Raw genomic sequence first — 24,240 nt, forward strand, 5'->3', positions numbered from 1 at the left:
TTCCGGTACCTTATAAGTTCGAGTTCAGCTTCCAGTGGGAATAAGACCCCCTAGCACATCTGGGGGAGTGGGAAATGACATAAAATCGATCAAAAAATTACAAATAGTAGGTCTAATCCATAGATTTCGGGATCGCTGAGGTGAACCATGACACTCCCAATTGCTTTTAAATCCAAGTTCAGCCTTCATCAATTGGTTGGAAGAAAAGCATGACATATAAAGCACCATAAACGACCAGTGTTATGTGAAGTCGTTCGTTTTCGGGGTCGCTAAGTTAATTGGTATGGCCTTATCCATGTGGACGTGAGAAGGGGTAAAGAAATAAAAATTAAGAAAATATAAGATGAAAGAGATTACTGCCCAATCGAGTGGAGTTTATCATCGCGTGCTGTGTTTCCAGGGTAAATAAGCTTCTAAGTGACAGTACGTATGGGATTCGAGCCCAGGTTTGGGCAAAACATGACAAAAATGGACATAAAATTTTCAACACGTACCGTTGCACATAGAAATAAATCTTTTAAAAGAACTAAAATAACTCCTTTGTTTTCCTTTTTTTGCTCTGGAAGTTAATCGATATAAATCAAATGGCATACATTTTTTTATGTGCAAGATTAGTAGTTAAGTTTATATAAACATTTAAACAGAGCCGTACCTAGAAGGTAAAAGCTGGGGGCGCAACCAGAACCCAGACTATGATAGGTATATCATAAGTGTACTATAAACTTTCAAAATGTGTAAATAATAGCTTGAATTAGTTTTGTTATTCAAAAAAACTGGGGGCCTAGGCCTCCCGCCCCGGACTCGATCGACCATTTAATTTAAACAAAGCATGTCTCGCTTTCACGTAATTCGCATGACCACTGAGCTTTGGATTTTATCTGACGATAGGTTGCGTCATCATCTCCAATTTCTCGTTTCTGCATTTTACAACTAAAGGTTATATTTCCCATCATCATTAGGTAGTTACATTCATTGCTAAGTATTGGATTACTTTAACGTAATACAACAGGTGCTTAGGAACCACGGTTGCAGTGATCTACAAAGTAAAAATGAACTTTTTAAAGATAAATATTTCCTTACCTTGTTTTATTAGAGGCGAAGTTCGTCCTCGTCTGCTTCATCTTCATAGTCAACTTCTTTATTTGGACGTAACTCATAACATCGTCCACATATTTTGGAGCATGGAAGCCCAGCCGTTCTCCATCTGAAGTTCCTTCTTTCGGTGCAGCCTCTCTTGCAGTTGCACGATATTATGTGTAGTAGCTCCTCGGATGCAGGAGGTAGAGGTGAGCTGAAGAATATATTTGCCATATAAAGTCTCCATACCCATTGTGAAGCGTCCAGATCTTTTCCTAGCCACTGTTGTTTTGGAGGTGATATATTTACGTGCTGGAGCTGACGTTGAAGGCAGAGTAGCTAAATTGATTGAGGTAGTTATTGCGGTTTTGGCCAAAGTCTGTTGTACTTGTAAACCCCTAGTTGATCTAATGGTTTAAAATCATGGCCGTTATAAAGTTCAATGAGGAAGTTCTCTCCAGCTTCTGATACCCTGTCATAGTCTGCGTCAGTCGTATTAAATATATCCACCGTTTCCTGTAGTTGTGAGTTGTTTTCGAGTATACTCCAAGCCACTTTTTCCTTTTCATGTAAACAGCACAAATAGTATCACTTCCACTCATGCCGTGCACAAAGAATGCATGCTTTTTCATATCAACAACTTTGTTTTGGATATCTGAAATATTGTATAATCGGGCCGCATCTGACCCAACACTGGGCATGAGGAGATTGATGGTTGCTCCATTAGGGATCGTATCTACAAGCATTACCAGAAAGTCACTGTCTGAAGCTAATACAGTTACTTTGCGATTACATTCGACTTTTTCCAAAGCAGTAGCAACTGTTAAGACATCAGCATCTTCCTTGGCTTCTTTCGCGTGGATCCTTTCCTTCTCAAGACGAATTTTCAATTGTTTCATTAGTTGTATTTTGTTTGAGCTGTTTGACAGAAAATCCCCTTGACTACATGCAACAATTTTTTGCAACTTCAACTAAAATATTTGAACAGCTAAGTTTTCTTGGCCTTAGGATTTGTTCTTCCTTTTTTTGTGGTAGCATTATCAAAACCATCGAAAACTACAGTTGATAATTTGTTGTAGGGAATCCTCTCATAGCTCAGATAGGATTCAAAATCTTGTTCGTACGTAGCTGAACTTGGCCAAACAACTTTTCGAAGCAGCATACCTCCATCCACTATAATTTCATATTCATGGGACAACAATTCTTTGATATCTTCATCACTAGAAATGCTCAACTGGAAGATATCATAGATTGAAGACTTGATTGTTGTTCTTAATCCCGTGTTTGGGAATAGCGCCGGTGAATAAGCTGCTAACTCGTACTTTAGATATTTATTAAGTTCTTCCTCCGTTTTCATCACACATGGTATCCGCAGAAACAACTGATTCGTATCTACCGGGACAACATTTTCATGCATCTTAATACATATATCTATGTACGAAATAGGTTTTACTCGGTCAGATCTCCTCAATTTTAAATTTCCAAAATCCTTCCAAATCATTCTCTCTACACTGAGAAAAATCCATTATCCGGACAGCGGTATATTGTACAAATACAAGGATTCGTTATGTTTACTAAGGAAATCTGTACGGAGCGTACTTTATCCATATGCTACACAGCTACTGCCTTTAACGCGCTTGGATGTTATATCATGTCGCTGCAGGATGTCTGACATCTAACAATCTTCCGTATTTTATATACGTATACGTATGTTAAATACTTCAGCTATATGTTATATACGTCCATCTGTGTGTAAGGTCCTGACCGCCTATAGACACCTCTTTCTTGCACCATAGATGACGTCATGAAACAACTGTCGTATGCTTGCGAGCTGGTTTATAAACGAGGTTGTTTACAAACGGAAAAGAAGAGCGGAAGGAAACAAAAGCCTGGGTAAGTGCAATAGTAAATTATCACTTTAGTTAAATATTCAATTAATTATATATTCCTTTAGTATAACTTGCTTTAATATAGTACTAAACAAGTAATGTGATTTATGACTACAATTCTTACTATTGTAACTCGTTAATGGTTGAGGAGAAAGAAATGGGTTAATCTGAATTTTGAGATATCTTTGAATATTAATGTTTTGTAACTTTTTACATTTCAAGGTACGCAAAATGAATGTTATGTGTTTATTCTTTCCTTTTTATATGTGACGGTTAATTACTTGATGGAGATTTACTATAGGACTGCTTAACATAATTGCTAAGAAACCGTTTTCAGCGCGAACATTTTCTTGTGTAGTGAAGATTTAGGATTTAGATTTCTGGGCTTTCGGCATCAATGACCTTGTTAGCCCGTCACATGTGAGTTATGACGTCCCTCGGTGAGCACACTATCCGGGGAAAGGGAAGGAAGCAAACGGCCTGGGACCTATATGTTGGGTACCACCCGGCATTTGCCTGGTGTGAAATGAGGAAAACCCAAGAAAGCCTCATTCAGGATGTCTGGACTTAAAAGCTTTTGATACTTTTTCGACCGAGTGCCCCTACCGGAATCGAACCTGGGTCCGCTCGTACCGAAGGCGAGAGCGTTAGCAACTACGCTACGCGGAGCCACTTGTGTCTAGGAAACCTATTTTTACTAGGATATTTGCAACAAAATTTATTTCCTTTCTTTCTTTATTTTTCTTTTTCTTTTTGTTTTTTAACAATAAAACAAAACATATTTTACAGTCTCACTGAAATTTAAAAACAGCAGTCAGGGAGAGCTCACGTTTAAGATTCTTTTTGTTTTGTTTTGTTTTGTTTTGTTTTGTTTTGTTTTGCTTTGCTTGTTATGTTCTCTAGTTAACTAATGTTTGAGTTTCTGAGAATTACATTATTATTATTATTGTTTCATAATTTTCGAACCAAAAATTAGATGTTTTTCTTTTTTTCCTTGTGTTGACGTCATTGTGGCAAGTTGGGGTGTTTGTATCGTACCTTGGCATTAATTTGGTTACTAGCACATAGTTTCAAGGTCATAAGTTGTAGGCTGCTTGAAACAGCTATTACACAGTTTGAAGAGGTAGGAGTGTCAGGCGTTTGACTTGCAGCTTTCGTTACAGCGTCTAAATTGCAGTATTGGATTGCGTCCAGCTTCTATGGCTGGTAAAAAAGTTATATCGCTTTCGTAATATGGTAAGAAATACAATGTAACAGTTAGGTATAGTATATATGACTAGTTTAATTAGTCAGAAAATACTATGTTTCCTTGTCTTATTCTTTCGATTATGTTTAAGTACTGTGTCTTCATAGTATTGTTTCACTATTTCTAGAAGGAATTAAGTATTAACGAAGTAAAGAATAAGCAGAAGCCCACTTTGATTGACGTTTACTATTTCTCATACTTCATTGAGAATGTTTTGATCCCCAATTGCGCAAACTTCTAGTATGTGTGTGTGTTTCTTTTTGTTGTTGTTGCTTACACTGCTTTAGATATGAGCTCCTTCATCGCTAAGCGGTTAGCGTACGCGCCTTTGGTGTGGGAGACCCGCGTTCGATTCCCGGCGGGAGTGGTTCGGAGTCCATGTTAATCAGTAAGTCCCCGTCTCATACAGCCTCGTTGCAGAAAAGAATATTAAAATCAACTCAGCACTGCTTTACAGATGGAGTTGTTTGATTCAGGGTTCGAATGAAGCTTTTTACGGGAAGCAGGCACGCAGCCAAGGGGTGGGTCCAGACCCCCCTTTTCGGAACCAGAAATGAAAAATGTTAAGGAAAGATGAAACAGAAAGAAACAGATGAATCAGCCTCAAAAATATAAAGCTACAATAAGCGTTTTGGTTAATCTTTCTTACGAGGAGCTTTGTGTGGAGGAAATGGGAGGGGGGGGGGGCGGATCAAGTTGAAATTGGATATTATTGTAACGGAACATTCCGAATTCCATCTAAATAGCTCCATGTTAACCGTATGCAGCGGCGCAAATCTGTCTTCAACATTGGGAGGTGTGACGACGTGGATCGTCACGAATATGTGGGTCACTTGTTATTATGGATTTATATAGAAATAGATGGCGCCATCTTTTATTAATATGGAGACATACGACCTTATTCTCCCTTCGCCCTTTTTCATCCTACCTTTTTGGTCTCAAAATCAGGTTTGTGTTGTAGTAAGAAAATATATATGAAGATCTGGTACCAGCTGGTAAGGTAATATGACGAGGTCCTCGTGATGTAAAATCCGGATTGTGATTGGTTGGTTTTGAACCCGGAATGGAAGCCATGGATCAACTGACGTAGATCGTCAGTTGGTCACTCTTCGAGGTACGTAGTGTTTCTTTTTCAAATCTGTTAAATTATATTATTGTTTTTTTTGTGAAAATTGGTGTAAATTTATCTTCAGAAATTTCGTGAGTATACTCATAATGGTATTTGAAAAATGATAAATACTTCTGAATTGTCTTATTTAGTCTCGAGCAAGTGCAAAATATTGCTGATTGAAAAGTTAGATTACTGAAAAGACGAAACATAGTGGTTGGTGTAGGCCATGTTGGAATGGCGACTTTTTTTTTTAATGTGTGCTAGGCTGTTTTTCCATCAGAAAACAGTAAGATTGTTTGTTCTTCTTATTACTATTAATATCGAACTGTTAATATTTTGTGTACTATTTGTTTTTTTTATTTTTTATTATTATTATTTTTTTCTTTTTGTTATAATAAATTGTTTATCCTTGTTAAAATTGAAATAGTAGGTTTTGTCATTGCTAATTAACTTCCTTGAAACAACTGAGAATTTTTGCTTGCATTTTTCGTAAATTAAAGGTGAGAGTTATACCTATACATATTCTGGGTGCGCTAAGCGGCCTTTTAATACAGTACCGGCGAAAGCTCTCCTCGCTTTTTTTCAGGATTATCTTCCCCGGTGGGCGGGTCTGTATTTGAATGTTTAGATGTGTGCTATTCTTTTTCATTCTATTCAAGTATGGATTTTGGCCCGGGGTGGTCATTCTGAAAAAGAGGGGGGATTAAGGGTGTTTTTCGTTACAGAAGAGTGACCAACTCCCGTTAGAATTCTCTCACTTATTAAATTTAAATTTAACTTCAGTTGTTTACTTTCATGTTAATGGCATATAAAGTCAGTGCTGTGCATGTAATTACTTGCTCGTATATATTAATTGGGTACCTTGTAGGAAGTCTTTGTACGGCAATTCAAGGAATTGGTTCCGGGGATCGAACTCATACTATCTGGTATATAAGTATAGAATCGTATCCAAAAATAAAAACAATGGCTGTAGGTGGTGATTCTAGTTTCTTTCTTGATGAAGAGTTTATAGACGAAATTCCTGTGGATGTTAATGCGTTTTTGAATATGACTATAGAAGAAAAGCAATCGAAAATATTTTCTATGAATGAAAGTGATGCTAAGAAACTGCTGTTGTCCATAACAACTGCTAACAGCAAGTCTGCACCTGTTGGTTCGGGTGTTGTAGTAGGTCAAGGTAGAGGCACTGATAACACAACCACACAGCCGGATGGTAGTGTGTGTGTGCAAACAGCTGGCAGTCAGCCAGGTCATTTACCTTTTTGCTCGGTGAATGAAGAAGCTAGAGCTGAAACTCTATCTGGATTAACACAAAATAGTTGTTTTAATAAGATGGAACAATCATCAGCATTTTTGGTTTTACGTTCATTCATGGAATCATTAGAGAATTGTGATGGTACGGATCCCTTAAAATTGTATCAATTTATTCAAAAGATTGATGAGTTTTGTAATATTGAGCGTTTTCCTTTTTCTGCGGTTTTGTATTCATTGCGTGGGAAAGTTACGGGTCCACTGCAGGAAATTCTGAACGAGCTGCCACATACATGTAAAAGCTGGGATCTTGCACGTGACTTTGTTTTTCATAATTTATTATCAGAATGTGCTATTCAGAGAATAATAGTAGAATATATGTATCGCCATCAAGAAAATAACGAGGATTTAAAAGCTTTTGTAAAGCGTGTAACCACTGTTGATAAACTTTTGAAGTTGCGTTGTGGGGACGAAAAGCTGATTAGTTTTATTACCAGTGGCGTTCTTCCGAACATAAGGGAGCGGTTGTTTTACCAAAGAAAACCCCAGACAATAGATGAACTTAATAAACTAGTTAGTGAATACAGATATCATGAACTTTATATGAAGCAGTTTAGTTATAAAACGACGTCCCAAACAGGGTTGCCGGATGCTCCGGTAAGGAGTGACTTTAAGAATTCTCGTAGAACTATAAGCTGTTACAAGTGTCAGGGTCCACATCCAGTGAGACTATGCCCAGAAAACAAAAGTTCGAAAACATTTTCTTCTTTTTCAAATAAGACTAATAGGAACTTAAATCGTTTAAATAAAAAAGATGATGCAGCGTGTATTGAAGTTAAAGTATGTGGAATTGCAGTGAATAGTTGTTTAGATAGTGGGTGTGTGACTAATCTTTTGAATTTGGAGCTTTTCAATAAAATTAAAAACTCTAGTGATGTGCAAGTAAATTATAAAGAGTGTTTTAAAGGAAAGACTATAAATAACGAATCTATGGTGTTGAGACCTTCAGTTTTGATTCCATTTACGGTGAATGATTACACTTTTAAATGCAAACTGTTTTTGTTTAAAGAATTGGAATTTCCCATTTTGATGGGACTAGACTGTTTTCGTCAGGAAGGAGTTTTAGTGGATTTCAATGAATCTAAGGTTGTTTTTAGCAAAGGAAATGTTACAACCCCTCTTGTTGACTTCCCCTCCCCCTCATCTTTCCAAACGAATTCTTCTGCGGCTTCTTGTCATTCCAGGGGTCCTGGCGACGGAGGGTCATCCGCTAGGCTATTTTTGGGAGATCTCTCTAGTCCCGATGGTACGCCCTGGAGCAAAAGAAAGAACAAACGTGGAGTAAATAGGCAATTGATCTTCGCTCGCTCGAGTTTTCCTGAAACTACTGCTGATAGGGAGAGCGACTCTGGAACTTCGTCTGGTGGTCCAAGGATGTTTGGTAATGGAGAGGAAAAGAACAGGTTTGACAAAAAGCATTCATTCCAGAAGAAACAACATAAAACAGTAAATGGTCGGAGAAACAATAAACATTCGGTTGCGAAAATAAAAGAGAATTCCAGCTTTAATTCTAATCGAAAAAGTGTCGCGGATATAGGTGGCTCTGTTAGTTCTATGTCAATAGAGGGAGAAAAACAGTGTGTTAATAATGATGTAACGTCTTGTTATAGTAAGGAAGATTATAATTTTACTGATGTTTTGGGTCAGGAAGGGGATCCGTTACTATTAGCATTTAACAAATGTAAAAGCGATAAGTGGGAAATTAGTACAGATGAAAAGGTTAAGATTTTGAACGGTATTGATGAGGATATGGTGAAACAAGATCCTACTTTGGTTCAGTATGTAGAATATTTATTAGATAAATATGCGAATGTCATTACCCACCGAATTGGTACTATCAGTGACTTTGAATACACTATTCAATTAAAGTCCGATGAAGTAGTTCGGGAGCGCCAATATCCTTTTTCGAAAAGTCAGCAACAAGAGTTATCGAACTTAATTGAACAATTATTAGAAAATGGTGTGATACAACCTTCTAAGTCTGAATATAGATCTCCGTGCTTCCTGGTGCGTAATAAAGATGGGTCACCTCGATTAGTAGTCAACTACTCTAAACTGAATCGGCTCATTTGTGGGGACGGCTTGCCATGTCCTAATATAGAGGAATGTATTAGTTCGCTCGCTAAAGCTAAATATGTAAGCAAGATAGATGGAAAAAAAGCTTTTTTCCAGTTACAGTTGACTCCCGATAGCCGTAAGCTCACAGCATTCGCCGTACAGGATAAATTATATGAATATTTGCGAATCCCCATGGGTATTTGTGTCGGAGTACAAGCACTTATGAGGGCCTTGGATGATATCCTGGGAGACCTACGTGGGCGCGGGGTAGAATACTATGCAGATGACATTGTGATCTTTGGTTCTACAATCCAAGAACATAATCGGTTATTAGAAGAAGTCTTATCGCGTTTTGCGAAAAGGGGCTTAACCATCTCACCAGATAAATGCTTACTTTTGAGAAGTAGTATAGAATTTTTGGGGTTTCTTATTAAAGATGGTGAGATATCTATGTTGCCAGATAGGTTGCAAGCCATACAGGATCTCCGTCCGCCTGTAAATCGCCGGGGGTTGTGTAAAATGTTAGGATTTTTAAATTTCTACGCTAAATTCTGCGATAATTATGCAGGTATAGTAGAACCGATGAATCGATTAAGATCTCCGAAGGTGAAGTTTGAGTGGGGTCCGTTACAGGATGCGAGTCTTGTGCAAATAAAAGAGGCTTTTTCTGAAAAAATTATTTTGCGAATTCCAGACATGAGTAAGCGCTTTTACTTACATACCGATGCAACTTTACGTTGCCAAGCGGCTATTTTGTCACAAAAGGATGAGCAAGGTTTATTGCGTCCTGTATGGTTCTACAGTAAAACTTTGAAACCAGCCGATTTTAATCGCACTATTTTTCAACTTGAACTTCTTGCTATATATAATGCGGTAATGAGATTTCGCCCGTTTTTATGTTCGGAGTTTACTATTTTCACGGATAATAGTGCCTTGGTTAATATGCTGCGAAACCCTAAGAACTTAGGAAGATATGCCAATATTGTACAGAACTTATTTGAGTTCAGATTTAAAATAGTGCATGTCTCGTCTTATAAGAACTATCAGGTAGATTTTCTTTCAAGGATTTATGAGATAAATCCGAATGATATTGATGTTGATCCTTGTCCTTTTAATGACTCAGAGGGATATATGTATAGTCTGTGGAATTTACCGCTAGCACATGAGGACATTAAACAGTATCAGCAATCGGAGGCAGATACTAAGGATATTTATGAGATGGTAAAGAGCCATGGCGGAGAGCATGAACAATATAAGTTAATGAGAGATACTTTATACATAAAAACCAAGGCCAAGGTGTCGCCTTATAAAATACTCGTCCCACGTATTTTGAGACCTCTACTACTAAGCTATTATCATACTTTATTGCCCAATGGCGGGCACTTAGGTTTGTTGAAGGTATACAAAAAGATTTGTAGATATTTTTCTTGGCCAAATATATTCAACGAAGTGCGGGACTTCGTTCGCTCGTGCCATGAGTGTCAATTAGTAAAGGCACGGAATACTCTTCCGCAAGGACAACTAATTTCGGAATATTGTAAGGAAGTTAACGCCCACTATTACGCAGATTTAGCGGGGCCGTTGCCGTCTAGTTTCGGGTATCAATATGTCCTTCTGTGCTTAGATAATGCGAGTCGTTATCTACATTTAGTTCCCTTACGCAATGCTACTAGTAAGTTAGTAGTTAAGGCGCTATATGATATTTTCTGTAAATATGGATTTATTAGAGCTATTTCCACGGACCGGGGCCCTTGTTTTTCATCGGCCTACTTCAAACAATTTTTGTTTGGTAATGGGATAAAGCACATACGCTGTTCTCCGTATTTTCCAGGAGGGAACGCAGTTGAAAAATATGTGAGACTGGTTAAAACGAGCCTTCGGGCATATCTGGATGGTAAGCAGGAGAAATGGGTGCGTTTCCTGAATGAGCTCCAATTTTGTCTTAATGCTGCGGAACATGCGGAGCTTAAGTTTAGTCCATTTCGTCTGTTTTTTGGGAGAGAACCGGTGGATACGTTGATGGTAAAGTGGAGTATTACACCTGAGGATTTGGAGGGTCCTAATAATGCCCAAATATGGGAGCAAGCTTTCGTTAATATGGATAAAGCATGGGAAGCAAGGCGTCGGTTGTATAATAAGCGGATGCTTCCAGTCACGTTTGCTGTCGGAGACAGGGTGTTGGTGAAGTCTCAGTTAAAATCTTCCTTGAAAGATAACGTAACAAAGTCATTGATGCCACAGTGGTGGGGGCCAATGACAGTCGTATCTAAACCTACTGCCAACACACTTCAATGTAAGACTGAAGATGGTAAAATGGTTGTTACCCATACAAGTTTAGCAAAATTATACAGAGAACATAGAAATGTTAATAACATCAGTGATAATTGAAAAGCATAATGAGAATTGAGGGTACCGGTTTTGTGTGTATATTTTGTTGTTATTGTTCACTTTCATAATCAATCAATCATCTACTAACACTTTTTTCCATCATCATTTCATTTCATCTTCATTGTAAAATGTGTAAGGTACTCCTCAAATCTGGTTAAGATGATTTAATTTGGTTATTTTATTGAAAATTGGTCAGTAATGAAAAATTTCTTTGGGTAAAATTTTTCATCTATGGAGGGGGATGTGTGACGACGTGGATCGTCACGAATATGTGGGTCACTTGTTATTATGGATTTATATAGAAATAGATGGCGCCATCTTTTATTAATATGGAGACATACGACCTTATTCTCCCTTCGCCCTTTTTCATCCTACCTTTTTGGTCTCAAAATCAGGTTTGTGTTGTAGTAAGAAAATATATATGAAGATCTGGTACCAGCTGGTAAGGTAATATGACGAGGTCCTCGTGATGTAAAATCCGGATTGTGATTGGTTGGTTTTGAACCCGGAATGGAAGCCATGGATCAACTGACGTAGATCGTCAGTTGGTCACTCTTCGAGGTACGTAGTGTTTCTTTTTCAAATCTGTTAAATTATATTATTGTTTTTTTGTGAAAATTGGTGTAAATTTATCTTCAGAAATTTCGTGAGTATACTCATAATGGTATTTGAAAAATGATAAATACTTCTGAATTGTCTTATTTAGTCTCGAGCAAGTGCAAAATATTGCTGATTGAAAAGTTAGATTACTGAAAAGACGAAACATAGTGGTTGGTGTAGGCCATGTTGGAATGGCGACTTTTTTTTTTTAATGTGTGCTAGGCTGTTTTTCCATCAGAAAACAGTAAGATTGTTTGTTCTTCTTATTACTATTAATATCGAACTGTTAATATTTTGTGTACTATTTGTTTTTTTATTTTTTATTATTATTATTTTTTTCTTTTTGTTATAATAAATTGTTTATCCTTGTTAAAATTGAAATAGTAGGTTTTGTCATTGCTAATTAACTTCCTTGAAACAACTGAGAATTTTTGCTTGCATTTTTCGTAAATTAAAGGTGAGAGTTATACCTATACATATTCTGGGTGCGCTAAGCGGCCTTTTAATACAGTACCGGCGAAAGCTCTCCTCGCTTTTTTTCAGGATTATCTTCCCCGGTGGGCGGGTCTGTATTTGAATGTTTAGATGTGTGCTATTCTTTTTCATTCTATTCAAGTATGGATTTTGGCCCGGGGTGGTCATTCTGAAAAAGAGGGGGGATAAGGGTGTTTTTCGTTACAGAGGGACGGGTAAGACAGTTCTCATATTTTTTTTTAAGGATGTTCAAAATATTTATGAAGTTGAAAAACAATGCTGCGGAGGATCAGGGGAGCAGAGTTGTCTTCAAAATTGTGAGGCGGGCAGATTTAAGGCTTATTCTGGGGTGGGGACATCAATTTCATCTTACTTTCCTTTGTGGCAATCGGACACAAATCATCACATTTCTCTCCAAAAAACGCATTTCAAATCGGATTATTGAGGGGAAAGTCCCCCCAGTTCTAAGATTGGAGGGGACATGTCCTCATCCCCCCGGGATTTGCGCCAGTAACCCTATGGACTACAAATGACGATCGATAAACCGGTTCTTTCAGATAGCCTGTCAGAACTTAAGCAATGCCCAGAATTACCAATAATATGAACCATTTTGAATTTCGCGGCAACACTAATCCATTTTATAGGATGTCTTTACTCCCGAAAGAGATCTCGTTGCTATCCTTGACGGCATTGAACTAAGATAAGAGAAATAGAAAGAAGACGAGAAGAACCGAGTTCGAATGACCTCGGAAGACTATGTCTTTGTCAATACTTTTTTCTATTCTTTTACGCAAGATTTCTTCATAATTCTTTAATTAAAATACTTACTAACATATCCTCATTTTATTGTCCTAACAAATCAATATGGATATGTTGTCAGTAAAATAGTTTAGATTGATCGAACCCCTGGTGTGATAACCACAGTATTTCGTCACGGACCTCCCGTATTGCGAAATCGTGGCTACATGCCTGCAGGGAGGGGGCGACTTTTCAGATATACAATCCAAGCATTTTATTTCTCAGTGATGCAAGATATAACATATAGTATATAATATGTAAAATATGAAATGAGGGAAAATATTTTCCCGACAAGGGAGAAATTCTTTGGCGAGTTGGGGAAATTACTTGACGAGAGGGAAAATCTTCATCCTCCCGTTGATTCAAATCTTGATTGAAGATCATGCGAGTAGGATTCCATATTATGCTGTAGGTGTAGGTAGTACACAGTCTTGGCGCTGAATAGGACGCTAAGCTTCAAGCCAACCACATGTCTGTAATAACCTATTGCGATTGAATGGTAATGTAACGTAATGTGCGATATGTGCATTTTCTAGATGCCATAAAATTATAATTTATGAAGTTCCACGATTATGTACTTCAGGTTAAAGGAGTTTGATGATTAATTGAAGTGAATAATCGAGGCAGTGATTCTCAATCTTCTTGACTTACGATACACTTTACTAAACCCCAGTGACATCGATATATTTGTTTAGATTTTGGATTGCTTTCCAACAAGTCGAGCCGCGCCAAAGCTGTGTAGGCTTACTAAGTTAAGTGAACTAATCCTAATCTAAATCCATTGTTTTCGGGGGCGCAGAGATGGACAGTGACACTTCCGATACTATTTAAATCAAAATTCAGCCAAGCAACTTGGGGAGGGAAAGAGGGGAGACGGATCTTACAAATGATAGAAAATAACCGATATGAGAGAGCGTTTCGTAATAGTAAAAAAAGTGACTGACTAACGTAACATATTACTGATTTTCTTATTTTCACCCAACGAAGCAGGTGATTAACGCTAGTGCTAGGTATGTGTAGACTAAATGAGGTGATTTGTTTCGTGACCCTTCGAGCAATGTACGAAGCGGATGCAAGCAGTTAATACATGGAGTTAGCTTACCTAAATTTAGATTTCGCTTTCCGAAATCTTAATGGATGTGTTAAGTGATTTCGTTACTTACATTCTCAATCTCTAAATACAAGGATTCAAAACACATTTTCGATTCCAAACTATGACTCTGCTAGACAAAGAAAGCATAGGCCAGTGTATGTTTTACTTCATTTTCATATACGTGCTTGTAGGTTTTCTCGGGGACTTGGTTTCCTCCCACTTTCTCATTTCACCAAATATTCCATAATCATTAACTTGCTTTAATCACCGACTCCCTTAGCCTAACAGCATAATCGTGGGACATTAAACTCAAAGACTTTATTTTTATTTTCAAGTAATTACTTTTCTCTCCCTTGTTTATTTTTAATTTAATTTATCTTTCAATTTCCCTCTTTTAGGAACATGAACATAATTTGCAATTCTTTCTCATTATAATAACACTATTAAAAGTCCCATATGCAGCTCACCACGTTGGAACCCAGCGGAAACGGATGAACAACGAATATTGTCGAAAATATGTATTGCTTACAGCGGCGTAGCGAGCATTACAAGATTGGGAGGGGGATGAAACTTGAAATTGCCAAGTCTTGATTTTTTTCTTAAAAAAATGTCGTCTTGATAAAAAAATTGTCAAGTGTTTCGAAAATCTTACAAACCCTATGAAAAACTATTACAGCAACCTTATTTTCATATTCGTTCCATTCCATGCCCCGTCTGAGACACGAATAAGATCAGCCCTTGTTCCGCTCTCGAGTCCAATTTAACATCTAACCTCAGGATCATTATCATCACCCACGAAGCACAACTGTTAATTTGATAACTCATGGCTATGTTAGGTAACCTCCGCCAGCTAATCTTCACGATAACCTTTAAAGTTACAATCAGTTGTAGAAATGCATTTAAAAACGTAGAATAAGGTAGGTTATATTTACTGTTTGTGATGTAGAAGTGCCTAATTTACATATTAAACATTCAATTGAGGGGTTCAGTGAGAGACCAGGCTAACTTACATCCAGGTCAAGATTGAGATTTTGACGGAACAGCATACTAATGTCATTAATTGACTTTTGCCTCAACCACTTGTCTGTGTGGCTTGTCCTGAGACAAGGGCGGATCCAGGGAGGGTCTATCTCCCCCAAGAAGAGGAAACTTTGTGTATTTTAATATAAAATAAAACCCACCCAGAGTTGAATCTCTTAAAAGTAGTTCTATCTTGTAAGTAGTAGCATTAAAACCCACAGCCCCCCAGTAGTCCATCCTGAATCCACCCCTGTTGTATACTAAGCCAAACTATGAATATCAGTCGTATCCTTTGTAACGTGCTGTTTTCATTTGTTTCCTTTTCTTTCAGAAAGTTAAAATTGTCAGTTAGCCTAGTCTCTCGCTAAACTGTCAATTGTGACAAAACACACCAATAATTGTTGATGCCAACTAAAACATACATATCCAAAGCCTACAAAATATATCACATTATTTAAGTTTTTTTTTTCTTTCTTTTTTTTTTTCAAAATTGCTTGCAATGTTTTTCTTCGTGCCAAGCATCCGAATGTCATCTTGAATTCTGACCTTCTCATTTCACTACAATTCTTTGAAGTGTAAGACTGCGCAGCTTTTTTTCCCTCTCTCTCGCTCTCTTCAGTCCTTTAGTCTCCCCCACTTTGATTTCATGATTTCGCACTCTGATGAAAAGTATTAAACACCAAAATGGAAAAGTACTAATATATAACCTCTCTTTTAGTAGCCCCTCCAACCACACGCCCGGGGCACGTGCCTTGCTTGCTCGCCCATAGCTCTGTGAGCTATATAAGTAAAATACAATGCACGCGCATATGTAAACTTGGTGCCAGCTTTGATTCTCGCTGAGAGAGTATACATATAATGTTGGTTCGAATTCCATCAAAACCATAGGCTCATTTTTGTGTAACCTTGGTACTGAAGAAGACAGTAGACTTCAACAAATATTCCTGTCGGGCCTCGATGGCTCAGTGGTAGAGCGTTCACCTCTGGTGTTTGGGGTCTTTGGTTTGATCCCAGCTCGCGCCAAGTAAACTTTGTGGTGGACAAACACCGTGTGAGTGGGTTTTCTCGGGGTTCTCCCGTTTCCTCCCACTTTCTTCATTCCACCATTTCATTCATATCATATCATCATCAGCGTCTCCTTTAGCCTAGCCGGTATACCCGTCATTATTGATACAACTATTATATACAGGATGCATCAGAAGTCCCTTGTCATCCTTTCTGAAAACTACAGGGATGTAGTTTCATTGATTGCGAGATAAGAGATACACATTAGGCCCAGAGGGATACTTTCGGATTACATCACGCGGACGGTCGCCATCTTAGATTCGAAATTGTAATACGGACGATAAGTGGGTAGTGTGATACATGGCCATGCACTAAAATGTTCTGAGGATGTCAAATATGCAATCAGATATCATGTAACTTATTCTGGTGAAATGTTATTGGCAGTGAACCAAGTGAGACTATATGTAGTGGTATGTCATACCCTTCTGTTTTTTTTTTTTTTCAGTGATAGAGACATACCGTTTCTGGTTTTTTAGTGATCAAGATATACCTTCACGGAAGAATAAATGCTAAATACCATTAATAAATCCATTTTTTATACGTATTGACGAATAGCTTTGCACATAAAAAGATTTTATTTCTTATGTAGATTCTAAGTTGACAATACTGACATTTTTAACTTTTTCTACCTTTTGTTTGTAAAATGAGGTGTTTTCAAAGAAGTTCATCTAGTTTATATTTTGATGTGCCGTATTGAATTGTTTCTTTCGTATGTATGTATGTGTCATCTTGTCTGAATTCTTATAAGCGTCGTGTTTTGAGCATGGGCGGATTTAGGGGATTGCTGTGGGGGCAGATCTTACGGGAGTTTGAAATACCCCTCATTCGAGTGTGTGGTCCAGGAGTTTTCCCGCTGGAAATTGTTAATATTAAAAGTCGGTTTTTGAGCACTTTCGTATATAATTCTCTGATACAAGGTAAGGGCTATTTTTATTTATTTTTTTCCAGAAAGTTGTTCACGATGGATGGATCAGTCTCTCCGTTTTTTCTCCGTAACTAAAAGAAGATTTCCAGTGGTTTTCAGACATTATGTAAATAGAAATGCAATCTTGTAGGCTTCACACCTCACTGCATTTGAACATTTAGATAGCCGATATGTCGAGTGAAAATCGTAATAAAACACACCGCCTCTGATTTTTCCCACTTCGAACACATTTCCCTGTTATAGTCAGGGGTAAAAGCGAGGGGCAACGCGGGGGACGCAGTTCCCCACCTCGAAAAATATGTAGGGCGTCCCCCAGATCCTAAAATGGTACAATGGGCAGAGATAGGCAGGAGGAACGGCGTGGAGTGATGCCGCTACCTACCGCCCCCCACCTTTTCAAGTCCACTTTTACCCCTGGTTATAGTATATGTTCCACATGTTCCTACTGAGCAATAAACATTTGCAGAAGCTTCTTCCAATTGCTGTGGACACAAAGTAGGATATAGGGTCAAATTTGTGCACAGACGATGGCGATACTTTGTTCTAGATGATAAAAATTATGAATATTTACTGCACAAACCATAGCCTTAACTTTTCAACTTAGCTAGAAATTGAATAGCGTTAGGTCCGGTGATCGAGCAGCCATTCAACTGCCTCTCGTCGATCAACCCATGTTCTAGAGAATTGTTCAAGTAGTGACGCAATACGAATCCATAATGAAGAAAGCGCCATGGTGTTGAAAAAACTGCGAGAATGTACCATCCTCGGGCATCGCAGCTCGCAATATCTATCCCTGTACGAGCGTGAGGTATTATTCCGCAGTTATTTTTATGGAATGAAAAAGTGACTGATTAGACGTATTCCTCATTTGTCTGCCAACACCATAATTAATTTTCTTTGCGCTGGTCATGTTGGAGGGGTCTTGCACGCGGGGTTGTCAGGTGACCAATTGTGCATGTTCTGCCTATTAACCTTCCCATTTACGTAGAGGTCAGCTTCATCTAAAAGAGTATTTGCATAAAAATGTTAACCATAATTACTCACTGCACTTGGCGATCAACATCGTTCTTGTAGAGATGTTGCTTCATTTGCACCTTGTACGGATGCACTTATACACGCGCAGACCCTATGACTCAACCCACATTGCATTAATAAATGGCGTGTGCTCCTCTGGGGCCACATCGAGAAAGAAGTCAGCACTGCCGTAGGCGTTGCTTCATTTGTAGCTGTCTACGATCGTCCGCTACGACGTATGTCCACGAATGTGCCCGTCTCCTCAAATTTAGTTAATTACTGTGACACTGCAACATGTAACACAGTCACATTGTGGATGATTCTGTTTGCAATCGGTAACCACTGTACAGGCACTCCTCCCGCTCCACAGTTTGAATATTTCGATGCATTCCTCACGTGCTAACGGTATGGTTCTACATCTAGAAGAAAGAGGTAAATACAACGTTCAATTGGCAATAACTTTTCACCAATTTAAGCTCCATGGAATCTGATTGCATATTTGACATACTGAGAAAATTCTAGCCCGTGGCCATATATATATCACATTACCCACCAGTTTATAACAAACAAATTTAATCCAAAATGGCGGCCGTCTGTGAGAGTATTCCCAAACGGCCTAATGTGTATTACCCATCTCACATTCAATTAAACTACACCCGTGTAGAATTTAGAAAGGAACTTCGTATGATGTATACAGGGTGTTTCGAAAGTCCTCTGACAGTTAGAGTTACAACAAAACGTAAGAGGAAAAAACATTTCTAAATATGTTGTTTTCAATCTAAAGTGAACACAATTTAAAAATCGGAGGAGCCGTTTGGGCTTTACTCTTTATGCACCCAATGTGGAATGAAAATGCAATGTTACCATTTACCTGGACCCACAACATATGTGAATGAAGTTACTGTTTGAAATGGGGGCTAGCCATCGACATGTTAGCGTAAAAATCAGTAACTTCATTCACTTATGTTGTGGGTCCAGGTAAATGGCAACGTTGCATTTTCATTTAACATTGGACGCATAAAGAGTGTACAGCCAAACGGCTCATCGGATTTTGAAAATTCCTTCAACTTACATTGGAAACATCATATTTGGAGACGGTTTCCCAATTACATTTTGTTGTAACTCTGATAATAATCGAGTCAGGGGACTTTTGAGACACCCTATATATCTTATGGAATATATGTTTGATGTCCCTATAACTGTAGTATAATTTAGTTTGTTTAAATTTACAAGTTATTACAAGTAGATTCTGACTTACATGCGTAAGAGTTTGTATGTAACTAACTAATGAATTCTATTTCATGAAATTTACATTGAAATATTTAACACAAAATCTTTTATATTCATGCTTAACTTAGTGACTTTGCTTTGGACTGCAACTGATTGTTGTACCCCATTATAGCTTGAGAAGAAAAGCGATGTCCGAATCTTCATTTGGAGAAACCAAAGAACTATTGGAATGCTGAGGATTGCAATCATTAATTTCTACACTTCAAGGTGCGTAAATTATATATATATGTTTATATTCTGTGTTTATTGTTATAATTACTATTACTATTATTGGGTTTAGAATCAATCAAGTACTTCATGATATTTTAGAGGGATCAAGATGGCTGCCAGATAGATAAATATTTGAGCGTCAGGCCCTTATTTCTTTTCAATTTTATATTTAATCAATGTCTATTCCCCCCCTCATTATTCCACCAAATCGTATTCCAAGATCATCAATTTTCAATACTCATTTGTGACTGTCAGCATACATAGCATAAGCGTAGGACGTAAAACAAAGATTTCTTTTTATTTTTCGTTTTCATGTCTTTTCTCCATAGCTGTGAAAAATAACGCCTTCAACATCATAAATTTGTATGCTACTTGCCTGCTTTCGAGCACAGTAATCAACTATTTGGACATTACGAAGCAAAGCAGGTCTACGTTGCAGTTAGCATACTTTTGAAAGGATGTGACATAATGATATTGGTGTTGCGATGTTGAGCCTAAACAGTGCAAGTAAATAAATCTGTAACAGTTGTATTGGTGTTTAGCTTACATGTCCTCCAGACGGGCCATTTTTTTTTCTTTTTTACATCTTGTTACTTCTACTCTATATGAGGGGTCGCGGTGGCTCAGTGGTGGAGCGCTCACCTCTGGTGCTTGGGGTTCTGGGTTCGATCCCAGTCCCCGCCAAGTGAACTTTGTGGTGGACAAACACCGTGTGCGTGGGTTTTCTCGGGGTTGTCCCGTTTCCTCCCACTTTCTTCATTCCACCATTTCATTCATTACTCATCATCACCGTCTCCTTTAGCCTAACCGGCATAATCGTGGGACGTAAAACTCAAAGATTTCATTTCATTTCTACTCTATATGAAGTATATTCTGAGGTTGTGTTTTTGGGGACGTGGTAGCTCAGTGATGGAGCGTTCACCTCTCCTGCGTGGAGTTCCTGGATCGATCCCAGCACGTGCCAAATGGGCTTTGTGTTGGACAAACACTGTGTGTGGTTTCCTCGGGGTTTTCCCGTTTTCTCTCACAGTTTTCATTCTACTATTTCATTCATTCTCATGATTATAGTCTCCTTTAGCATACCCGGCAAAAGCGTGGAACGTAAAACTCAAAGATTTCATTTCATATAAACTTTGGTGCAAAGTAACCCCATAGATGAAGATATTTTGCACCACATACAAAAAAGTATGTTCAACATACTAACATAGTGTTTGTTTACAATGTTTTCTCTCCTGTATTTATACATTTCACTTTTTACACAAAACTGCATGCGTATCGAATTTTTGTTACGAAATTCGAGACGAGACATAGCTCTTCCAATAGAAACAGATACAGTTTTCGAGACGAGACAACTTGCGCGACACCTTTGCGAGAGGTGACAGTCTCAAATCATTTCTCGTGCGTACCCGTAGCCCATATCGTGCGTTATCAAAAAGCATGTTAATGAGAAATAACAACATGTAAATACAATATAGGTAGTTAAAAACATTTTTGTTTTCATTCTTCGGTAATGCATTATTATTAACCTCAGTATTTTATAGCCCATTCTTAATCTTAAGGTGATATATAATTAAGTTTTGAATTCGGTTAACTTATTTTGTTTCTCAAATTGTATTAAAAATGTATGTACAAACATGTTTATTTTCATTCTTGAGTGCTTAAAGTCACTATAGTTATTAAACATAGTAATTAATATTGTACTCTTAACGTTAATATAATATACAGTTAACTTTTGAATTCAGTTAACATTTTTCTTACTGAAATTGCTTTAAAAAGTATGTAAAAACTTTTTTATTTTCTTTCTTGAGTGCCAAAAGTGATGCACAGTTATTAAGATTAGTACTTTATACTCTATTCTTAATTTTAAACTGATAAACAGTGCGTTTCTGAATAAATTATGTCAAGTTATTTGAGTGGCGAACACTGGTACAAAACCCTAACTACCACTGGAACATTTCGATTTTGAGATGACTACTACCGGTGCAATACAAGGGATTTCAAAATATTGTTTTTCCTTCAACGGCTATTCGATTTTGAATTCTGACTACATGGTCATATATAGGAAGGATCAGTGTCTCTTTCCAACTATGGTACAGCTCCGACCGATTCACGGTGCTCACAGAAGAGACAAAAGAGTATGTTTTCAACCTTAAAGTAACGACCACTGGTGTTTTTGCCCTGGTATGCAAAAGTAAGTGGGTACCCCAATGGGGTAGAGGGGTACTATGCGGTACCTAATTTCTGCATTTTAGATATATGGAAATACATGTGTCTAAAATGTAAAGAACTGATATTTGTTTACCGAAAACTGCAACTCGGTAAGCCTTACGGATACCGAGATATGGGAAAATAAAGAGCGACACGATATGTATGTGGGGCTTGCATACTTGAAGGTACAATTTGGAAAATGAATTCAAATATGACTAACGGCTATCAAGATATTGTCAAATAAAGAGAGGACCAATACAGGTATGGGATTTTCGTATTAGATGATAAAATTTCCGAAACCGGTCATGGAAAGTTAATAAACACCAGTAGCAATTCCATCTTCAAGTAATTAGATATTTCCATGGGGTGTTAGAACATCTTACAGTCTACCAAGATTAAATTTTAAAAGCTTTTGAAAATATAACTTGACATTTGTAAAGAGTATTAGAAATATGTATTTACCTAAAACTTGCAGCTAGTACATCTAACATATAGAGAAACACCGTGAAATAAAAGAGTATGAGATGTTGAAACTTCGGAAAAATTATTGGTCCCAACAAAATTAAATAAGATGGTATTTCTATGGGTTAAGTGAGTACCTCAGTACAATTTCGATGGAAAGATTAGTTCTAGGTTTTCTTCAGGCAGTTCCAAAGGTTCATCGAGCTGTGTAAAAGAGTGAAAATTCCCTGTGAATATCTAATATAGTAACCAAAATATAACGAGTCATTTATTTTATGACGTAAAAATAGAGATCTTTAAGGATTTGTACTTCTGGGTCTTTGCTATAAGAAAGAAATTCAAAAACCTACTGTATATACCTTAATATACAATTAAATCAGTGAGGACACAGTAACTTAGTGGTGGGGTGTGTACCTAGTATGTTTTACAGAAACTACACTGGAGTATTCTCTTAATCCACAGAGATACGATCACACTTAACTGCCCATTTAATTTTAAAATGAAATTAAGGCAAGTGAATGTTGATGATAGAATTGATGGAGTGTAAAGGTGGGAGGAAACGGGAGTACCCCGAGAATACCCACGAATACAATGTCGACTACAAACTGACTTGGACACGGATAAAACCAGGGACCCAATACACCAAAGGTACGCACTCTACCACTAAGCCACCGTACCTCCACCCATTTAATTGTCTATTAAGGTATATACGGTAGTTTTCTGAAATTTCTTCTTCTTACAGCAAAGACTCAATAGTACAAATCCATGTGGGTCTCCATTTTTACGACGTCGTAATATACATAATTACTTATATCTCGGTTGCTATATTAGATATTGACAAAGAATTTTCATTCTTTTTGTACGCTAGGAATTATCACGCTTGGATTTACCCGAAGAAAACTTCGAGCTGAATTAATCTTTCGATCGGAATTGCCCTGACGAGTGTGAGGTACTCACTTAACCCATATAAGTACCATCTTATTTAACTTTTATTAAGATCAAAAGCTGTTTTATGAAATTTCAAGATCTAAAACTCTTTTATTTCACGATCTCTCTCTAGCTGTAAGATGTACTGGCTGGAAGTTTTGGGTAACTCTATTCTCTTTTCTAATACTCTTTACAAATGTCAAATTATATTTTCCAAAGCTTTTAAAACTTAATCTTTTTAGACCCATGATGTTCTAAAACCCCATGGAAATACCCAGTTACTTTAGGATGAAATTGCTACTGGTGCTTATTCAGATTTCATGATCGGTTTCGGAAATTTTACCACCTAACACGAAAACCCCATAACTGTGTGGGTCCTCCCTTTATTTGACAATATCTTGATAGCCATTAGTCATATTTTCATTAATTTTTTAAACTACTGTCAAGTATGGAAGCCCCACATACCTATGGTGTTCCTATTTATTTCACCATATTTCGGTAACTGTTAAACGTACCGACTTGCGGTTTCGGTAAACACACACCTGTAACGTTCTTTATAAGTTTATTAAGATATATTTTAGAATGTTTAGAAATGGGAGGTCTGCGAATGCCATAGTACCCGAAAACCCCCATAAGGACGTGTGTGTAGTGTATTGAATTGAAACTACTTTTGAGGTTGTTGTTAGCCCTCAGTAATTACGTTTTCGAAACTGCACAATCTAGTACGCAAAACTCACACTTCTATGGTGTTATCCTTTATTTTCCCATACCTCGGTATCCATAAGGCTTACCGAGTTGCGGTTTTCTGTACTAAACAGATATCAGTTCTTTACATTTTAGAGACATATATTTCCACATATCTAAAAATGCAGACATATTAGGTACCCCATGGTACCTCGAACGCCAGTGGGTACCCACTTACTTTTGCATAGTAATACATTTCGAGTTGTTCAGCATCAACAAACACTTTTTTTTAAATTCATCATTTTTCTACCAGAAACCCAAAAGTCCATACCTGACCGAACAGATTTTGTCCATTTAATCTAAAAAATGTTAAATATTTTAAAATGTAAC

This window comes from Thermobia domestica, chromosome 6, assembly GCF_964235325.1.
Source record: "Thermobia domestica chromosome 6, izTheDome1.hap1.1, whole genome shotgun sequence".
NCBI classification, from domain to species: domain Eukaryota; kingdom Metazoa; phylum Arthropoda; class Insecta; order Zygentoma; family Lepismatidae; genus Thermobia; species Thermobia domestica.